At 44.7% G+C, this 7,315-nt stretch overlaps 1 long non-coding RNA gene across 1 annotated transcript in view; it reads left to right on the forward strand.

Moving 5' to 3' along the window:
• LOC115069636 overlaps positions 1–6,955 on the forward strand; it is a 12,521-nt gene extending 5,566 nt beyond the window's left edge. The window contains exons 2-3 of the long non-coding RNA XR_003848886.1: positions 3,658–3,738; positions 6,765–6,955. This is a non-coding gene — a long non-coding RNA (uncharacterized LOC115069636). The remainder of the gene's footprint in view (positions 1–3,657; positions 3,739–6,764) is intronic.
• The last annotated feature ends 360 nt before the right edge of the window (positions 6,956–7,315 follow it).

Consider the following 7,315-nt stretch of genomic DNA (forward strand, 5'->3'; position numbering starts at 1 on the left):
ACCCGTATACAAAAAAAAAAAAAAAAAAAAAAAAAAAAAAAAAAAGGAAAAAGCAAAACAAGAGTTTAAAAAGAGAAAGAAAAGCCAGCACCACTTCACAAGCCTATAACCCAGCCACTCCGGAGGCTGAAGGGGGAGGATTATGGGTTCAAGGCCAGAAAGACCCTGTTTCAAAAACAAAATAACACAAAACCCAAAAACAAAACCACGAAACAAACTGATAAGCAGTGTGTATACATTTAACTTACAATATAGAACCATGTGACTATTCCTTATTTAATTCAAAGTAAATAAAATAAAAAGGAGCTCTGACTGACTGTGGTTTAGCCAAGCATTTCTGACTGGTGGACGCTACTTTTTTGGTTGAAGGAATTTATTGTACTTTCTTTCCGTTTCCCTTTTCATCAGCCCTAGCAAGCCTAGAATTTCTGGAGTGGGACAGAAACGGGAACTAAGAAAGAGGTCAACTTTTACTTGAGATTGTCACTAACCGCTCACACACACGCACGCACGCACACACACACACACACACACACACACACACAGTTTTTTTGCATTTCATACAGTATTTCTTAATCAAATTTTGACCCCCTCCCCGTCCATGCCCCTCCCCCACCTCCCCACCAGCCCGCATGTATTCTGCTATATATATTAAGTCCTATCTGGCCAAACATTTGTACCAGCTATCCCTTCAATGCAAGTTCATCCACCGGAGTCTAGTCGGCCTATCTGGAGATCTTAAAAATCTTTTGTAAAATGACTTTACTGCCTAATGGTTGTGAATTGCTTTCAAAGACCTCCCTCTGCTGGACATATTGGAACATTGCAAGTTCCATACCACACATTCAAAGTAAAACAGTAATTGCCAGAATGTTAATTTAAATACATGTAATGATAAATTCCTATGTATGTAGATAGCCATTAAATTTCAAAAATATATGAAAAAAATGAAAATCTTGTCTTTTCAAGTAAAACATTTTAGTATAAAATGAGAACAGCCACAGAAAGTCAGCCTGTGGTGAGACACGGCGCGGCTCTGCCTGGCTCTGGCTGAGGAATTCACTGTGAGGTCAGTCTTTAGCAAAGTCTGTCAGTCGCTCAGTGTGTGTGTCACTGTGCTGCTGCCCTCTGCTGTCTTCTCTTAGGGTTAAGTGCTATCACCAAGTGGAAAAGGCCCAGGGACAGAATCCCTCATGCTGGGAGCCATGTGGACGTCTGTGACATTTGTGATCACAGGTCACAGGTTCTACATAGGCTAGTTAGCACTTAGCAGTTCCCCCCAATGGGGGGGGTATATCAGTCAATCATCAGCTTTAAGCATACACTGGAAAGCCAGGACAAACATCTTTCCAAACTAGGAAAATCTTGCTGTTCAGCATGGCAGCTTAGACAGTAATTTAGACACATATGTGTGTATTATATGAGCCTAAGCACATTGTTGTGTGTTCTTTAAATGTGCATATGTATGTGTATATACACAATTACATCTGCATCTCTATGTCCATCTTTATTCCTCCCTCGTCTCCTCTAAAGCAAGGTTCATCAGCTTTATAACCAAAAGTGCCATCATAGAAATCAAGCCAGGCCTCCTGGTGCCTGTCCCAGCGTGCACTAAGAAAAGGAAAGAGAGGGGCTGGAGAGATGGCTTAGCAGTTAAGAGCACTGGCTACTCTTGCAGAGGACCAGGTTCGATTCCCAGCACCCACATGGTGGCTAACAACCATCTGTAATTCCAGTTCCAGGAAATTCTGACACCCTCTTCTGTCCTCTGCCAGCATTGCACAACACAGGCGCACTCACATACGTGCGAGCAAGACACTCATACACATAAAATAAAAATAATAAATAAGGGGTTGGAGAGATGGCTCAGTGGTTAAGAGCACTGATTGCTCTTGCAGAGGACCAGGGCTCAATTCCCAGCACCTACATGGTGGCTATGAACCGTCCTTAACTTCAGTTCCAGGGGAATCTGAAGCCCTCTTCTGACCTCCATGGCAGTTCCAGGCCAACTAGAGCTACAGGGAGACCCTGACTCAAAAATATACCTAAATAAATAACAATAAGTAAAAGAAAAGAGAAATATAAGAGGCCTCAGAAATGGGGTGGGAGAGTGGCAGTCCAAGAAAAGGAAAGGGGCCATGTGGAACTGTGTTTCTGAGCACTGTGCTAAGCATTTCACACACTCTACCTCACTGAGTACTGTGTTAAGTAAGCACTTTATACAAACTGCCTCACTGCACTTCACATTCATTCTACAAGGGAGGAACCATTTTCTCTCATTTTAGAGACATGGAAAATAGGACTCTGAGAGTTTAATGACTGTATCCATGGTTACCTTACCCATAAGCTGCATAGCTGGGATCTGAAGGCAGGTGTGAGGAGAGCCATTGATGCCAGATTGACTCCCAGGAAGGGAATGGAGGACAAGACAAGGAGGGAAACAGAAAGGAAGGCTACTAGAGGGTCATACTAGAGGGTCTTAACAAATGCCTGCCATAACAATTACTAGAGGGTCATACTAGAGGGTCATAAGAAGTGCCTGCCATAACAAGTACTAGAGGGTCATAACGAGTGCCTGCCATAACAAGTACTAGAAGGTCATACTAGAGGGTCTTAACAAATGCCTGCCATAACAATTACTAGAGGGTCATACTAGAGGGTCATAAGAAGTGCCTGCCATAACAAGTACTAGAGGGTCATAACGAGTGCCTGCCATAACAAGTACTAGAAGGTCATACTAGAGGGTCATAACGAGTGCCTTCCATAACAAGTACTAGAGGGTCATACTAGAGGGTCATAACGAGTGCCTGCCATTAACAAATGCCTGCCATAACAATTACTAGAGGGTCATACTAGAGGGTCATAAGAAGTGCCTGCCATAACAAGTACTAGAGGGTCATAACGAGTGCCTGCCATAACAAGTACTAGAAGGTCATACTAGAGGGTCATAACGAGTGCCTTCCATAACAAGTACTAGAGGGTCATACTAGAGGGTCATAACGAGTGCCTGCCATAACAAGTACTAGAGGGTCATACTAGAGGGTCATAACGAGTGCCTTCTATAACAAGTACTAGAGGGTCATACTAGAGGGTCATAACGAGTGCCTGCCATAACAAGTACTAGAGGGTCATACTAGAGGGTCATAACGAGTGCCTGTCAGGGCACTTGGGATCACTGGTTCCTTTCTAAATTTCCCCTGAGAAGATCTCAGTACATATTGCACAGGGTTGGTGAGGCTGAAACTGTCCCATGAGGTTGCCGAGGTAACGTCCTTGAAAGGCCTTCCCTCAAAAGCTCTTGGAGAGAGAGTGCGAACACTTAGACACTCACACTGCACAGACTGAACACATGAAAGCACACCGTTTGTTGGTTCAAATATCCCTGGAGTATTACAACTGTCCTGTGAGATGCCACACTCTCTGGCACTGCAAGATTGCAAAGAAAGTTTTAATAATCAGTCTCCAGTGAAAAAGTAAGGGGAAAGGGGAAGAAATTCTGCATATTAGCGATGGGCGGTTTTCAACAGTTAGCTAATTTAACATCAAAAGAAATCTGTTTGGGGCAGGAAAGGAGCTGAGTTACCGCACAGTCTTCTCCATCACTCTAACACCAAGGCCTTTCCAAGGCCAGGTCTGACTTGTTTCTTGCCCATACAGATGTGTTGAGACATCAGCCTTGTCATCCTTCTTGTAAAACCTGCAGTGGATCTGAAACTCTCTGCACTTCATGTCCAAAAGGTCAGTGTGGAGGGTGAGGAGAAATGGTGGTGGCTGGGCCTGTCCACTGTCACTCCTGTCATTGGTGGCTCTGTGTTCAGAGCCTGTATGGCACTGGTCTACTGTGTTCAGAGGCTGTAGGGCATTGATTGAGTCCCAACTTATGCTCCCATTATGCAGGCTGCTGGGGATAGACACAGGGAACCAAACAGTGACCAGTGATAAAAGTTGGCTTCTAAGAACAAAGAATGCTTCTTGCTCGAAAAGCACGATGACGTCTTGGGCTGACCTGGTGAAGAATTAGCTGGGATCTATGGATGCTTGACATTTTTAGGGCCCCTTGTTCTTGTAAGACATATCCAAGGCAGGAGAACTTGCGGGCCAGAGAGATGGCTCAGTAGTTAAGAGCGCATACTGCTCTTACAGAAGACTTGACTTTGTTCCCCAGCACCCACATCTGGCTGCTTACAAACACCTGTAACTGTAGTTCCAGGGGATTCAACGCCCACTTCTGGTCTCCTGGTGTGCCTGCACGAATGTGGTGCACATAAACTCGGGCAAATCATAATTTTTCTAAATGGTCAAGGGAACTCAGGGTAGAGGATGTGTGAGGATAAGGCACTGACTGGGGCTTCCTTCATCATTGGCACTGAATTTAGTGACCAGGAGGGAAGGACAGGCCGGCAGCATGATAGCTCCTTCAAAACACCTTTGTTTTCCTTCTCCATGAAAACATTAGCAGTAGCACAGTTTCCTAATCCATGACATTAACATAAAGCTTGCAATGCTCCTATCTAATGAGCCTTAGAAAAGCCAAGAGGGAATGTGCAGTGTTAATGTAGTCAGCCCTCAAAGCACAGTCCCAGACAGTCGCCAGTCAGCCTCCTTATTCTCTGGGAATTTGTTCCAGCTCTTCCTGGAGATCTGAAACCACTAATAGCGCCAAATCTTGTCTACACCATTTTTCTCATAACACATTCCTATGATAAAGATTAATTTATAAATTAGGCATGATAAGAAATTAACAATAGCTAATAATAAAATGGGAAAATATAGCAATACACTGTAATAAAAGTTTTTATAAATTAGGAAATTTTACTTCTGAAATTTTCATTTAATTTTTTTGACCTTGGTTGACATCAATTAACGGGGAGTTTAGAAGGCAAAACCATGAGTAAAGGGGACTGTGGTAGCACCGTCTGTCAAAGCAGAATTTAAAATAATTAGATATACCAAAATGATGATCCTATAAAAGGAGGCACTCAAAAGCAAAACAGTATGTTTCAAAATTTTGGAATTGAGATGATTCTGAAATAGGTTTTTTTATCTTTATGTTATTTAAAAAAAATTTTTTTTGGTCTTTTTGAGACAGGGTTTCCCTGTAGTCCCAGCTGGCCTAGAACTCACTATGTAGACCAGGTTGGCCTTGAACTCACAGAGATCTGCCTGCCTCTGTCTCCTGACTGCTGAGATTCAAGGCATGAGCCACCATGCCCACCCTATTTAAAAAATTTTTAATGTATGTGTGTGTACCATCAGTATGTGTGTGGGAGTGGGTGTTAATGTGCATATGTATCTTCACATGCATGTGAAGGCCAGAAGTCAACCTTAGACTTTGTTCCTCAGGATGGCTGTCCACCTTGTTTTTGTCCCTGTTTCTGTTTTCTCTCTCCCTCCCCTGGTTGGTTTGTTTGCTTGTTTTTAAAGCAGGTCACTCATTGGTCTGGGGCTCAGCAATTCACCTGGACCGGCTGGTCATCCAGTGAGCCCCTGGGAGTCTCCTGCTTCACCTCAGCAATGGTGGGATTATAAGCGCTTGCTACTATTAGATTTTGGAGGCAGAATACAGGAACAATAGGAGAGAAGGAAAATGACCACATCTGACTGCAACACACTAGACCGTGTTTATTAGCACAGGAGAGGCAACAACATTCCCATGGGATGGAGACTAGACAAGGGGCATAGGGCTGGTCAGGGTCTTATATGGGGGCAGTAGCTACAAGGGGATTTTGGGGGGACAGCTGCTGCAGGGGACATTTATTTTTGGCCATTTTTGTGATTTCTCCTGGGACTTGTCTATGTGGCCTGTCTGGACACCCAGACAGAGGGCAAGAGGAAGTGCCCAATATAGAACTGGATGGCCAGGGACCACACGTTCTGTGTCAGGGGTCCTATGTTGTGCTAATTTCCTTCAGCTACTACACGCAGATTTTTTTTTTCATGGCGGCCAGCAGTGGCAGCTACAGCTGGGAGTAGGCGCCTGCAACCACGCAGGCTGACTAACGCCTACACTCAGATTTTTATATGGCATCTAGGGATCGAACTCAGGTCCTTATGCTTGTATGGTTAGCACTTTACTAGCAGCTACCTCCCCAGCCCCTTAACTTTTTAAAACTTATTTGTTGTTGGTGGTGGTGGAGGTGGTGGTGTGTGTGTGTGTGTGTGTGTGTGTGTGTGTGTGTGTGCCATGCTGTCAGAGGACAGCTTTCAGGACTCAGGTCTCTTCTTCCACCACGTGGGTTCCAGGGACTGAGCTCCATTTTCCAGGCTCAGCAGCAAGTTCCTTTACCCAATGAGCCATTTTGCCAGCCCCATTTTTTTTATAATGATACTTGCTTTTCAGTTAAACATATGTAAGGGATGAAGCATGTATTTAGGGGAAGGCAAATGAAAAAGCCACATCTACCACAGACAGGTATGGGGAGGCAGGAGAGGAGACCCCATGGTGCTTCCTCTCCTGTGACTATATAAAAGATAGAGCTGATCAGCAGGGCAAAGGGAGGCCCTGGGGTGACCAGAGTGTTACGTCAGCTCAAGTAGAAGAAGGAGAGCCAAGGCTCTGTAGCACCAATTTCCTTCCAAAAGATGAGTGCATCTGGGAGGACTGAGCACCACTAATATTTTGAAAGCCTGAAATAAGTGCTCCACATTCCTGGCCTTTGAAGTTTTTAAGATAAAGCCACTGTGGGCGTGAGTCTTTTGAGTGACATATATGGTGTTAGGACCAACCGTGACAGCTGTTCTCTGCCTTCTTCCCTGATCTCCAGGGGCATACCTGTTGCTGCAGGCATGTGTTTCCTCCTGTCCACAAGGCACATGGCCCTCAGTCAGGAGTGGCAGCTGTGAAAACTGTTCCGAGGACTGTGCCTCTTGTTCTGGAGCCAATCTTTGCCAAAGGTGCCTGAATCAGCCGGATCGCCCTCTGTTCCTGCATGAAGGCAGGTGCTTCCACGGGTGCCCTGAGTAAGTTTCCTCCTTCCTTTCGCATAATACCTGGGGGAAATTTCTTCCTTTTCACCAAAGAGCTCTCTCTCATCTGTTAGAGCACCCACATGATGCCCTATGTTGACTGTGGGCCTCAGCAGTCAAAACTACACAGAGCCAGGTGCCCACTTCTCCCTGTAATATTTCAATGCATGCATTTTCTTTAATTTTCTTTTTGAGACAGGGTCTCCCTATAGCCCCAGCTGGCCTACATGGACCAAGGTAGTTTTGATCTCATGGAGATCTGCCTCCACTTCTGGGATTAAAGGTGTATATCGCTATGCCTGGCTTAAATATATATATATATATGTGTGTGTGTGTGTGTGTGTGTGTG

The sequence above is a fragment of the Nannospalax galili genome, unplaced genomic scaffold (assembly GCF_000622305.1).
Source record: "Nannospalax galili isolate Female #2095 unplaced genomic scaffold, S.galili_v1.0 scaffold5154, whole genome shotgun sequence".
Taxonomy (NCBI): domain Eukaryota; kingdom Metazoa; phylum Chordata; class Mammalia; order Rodentia; family Spalacidae; genus Nannospalax; species Nannospalax galili.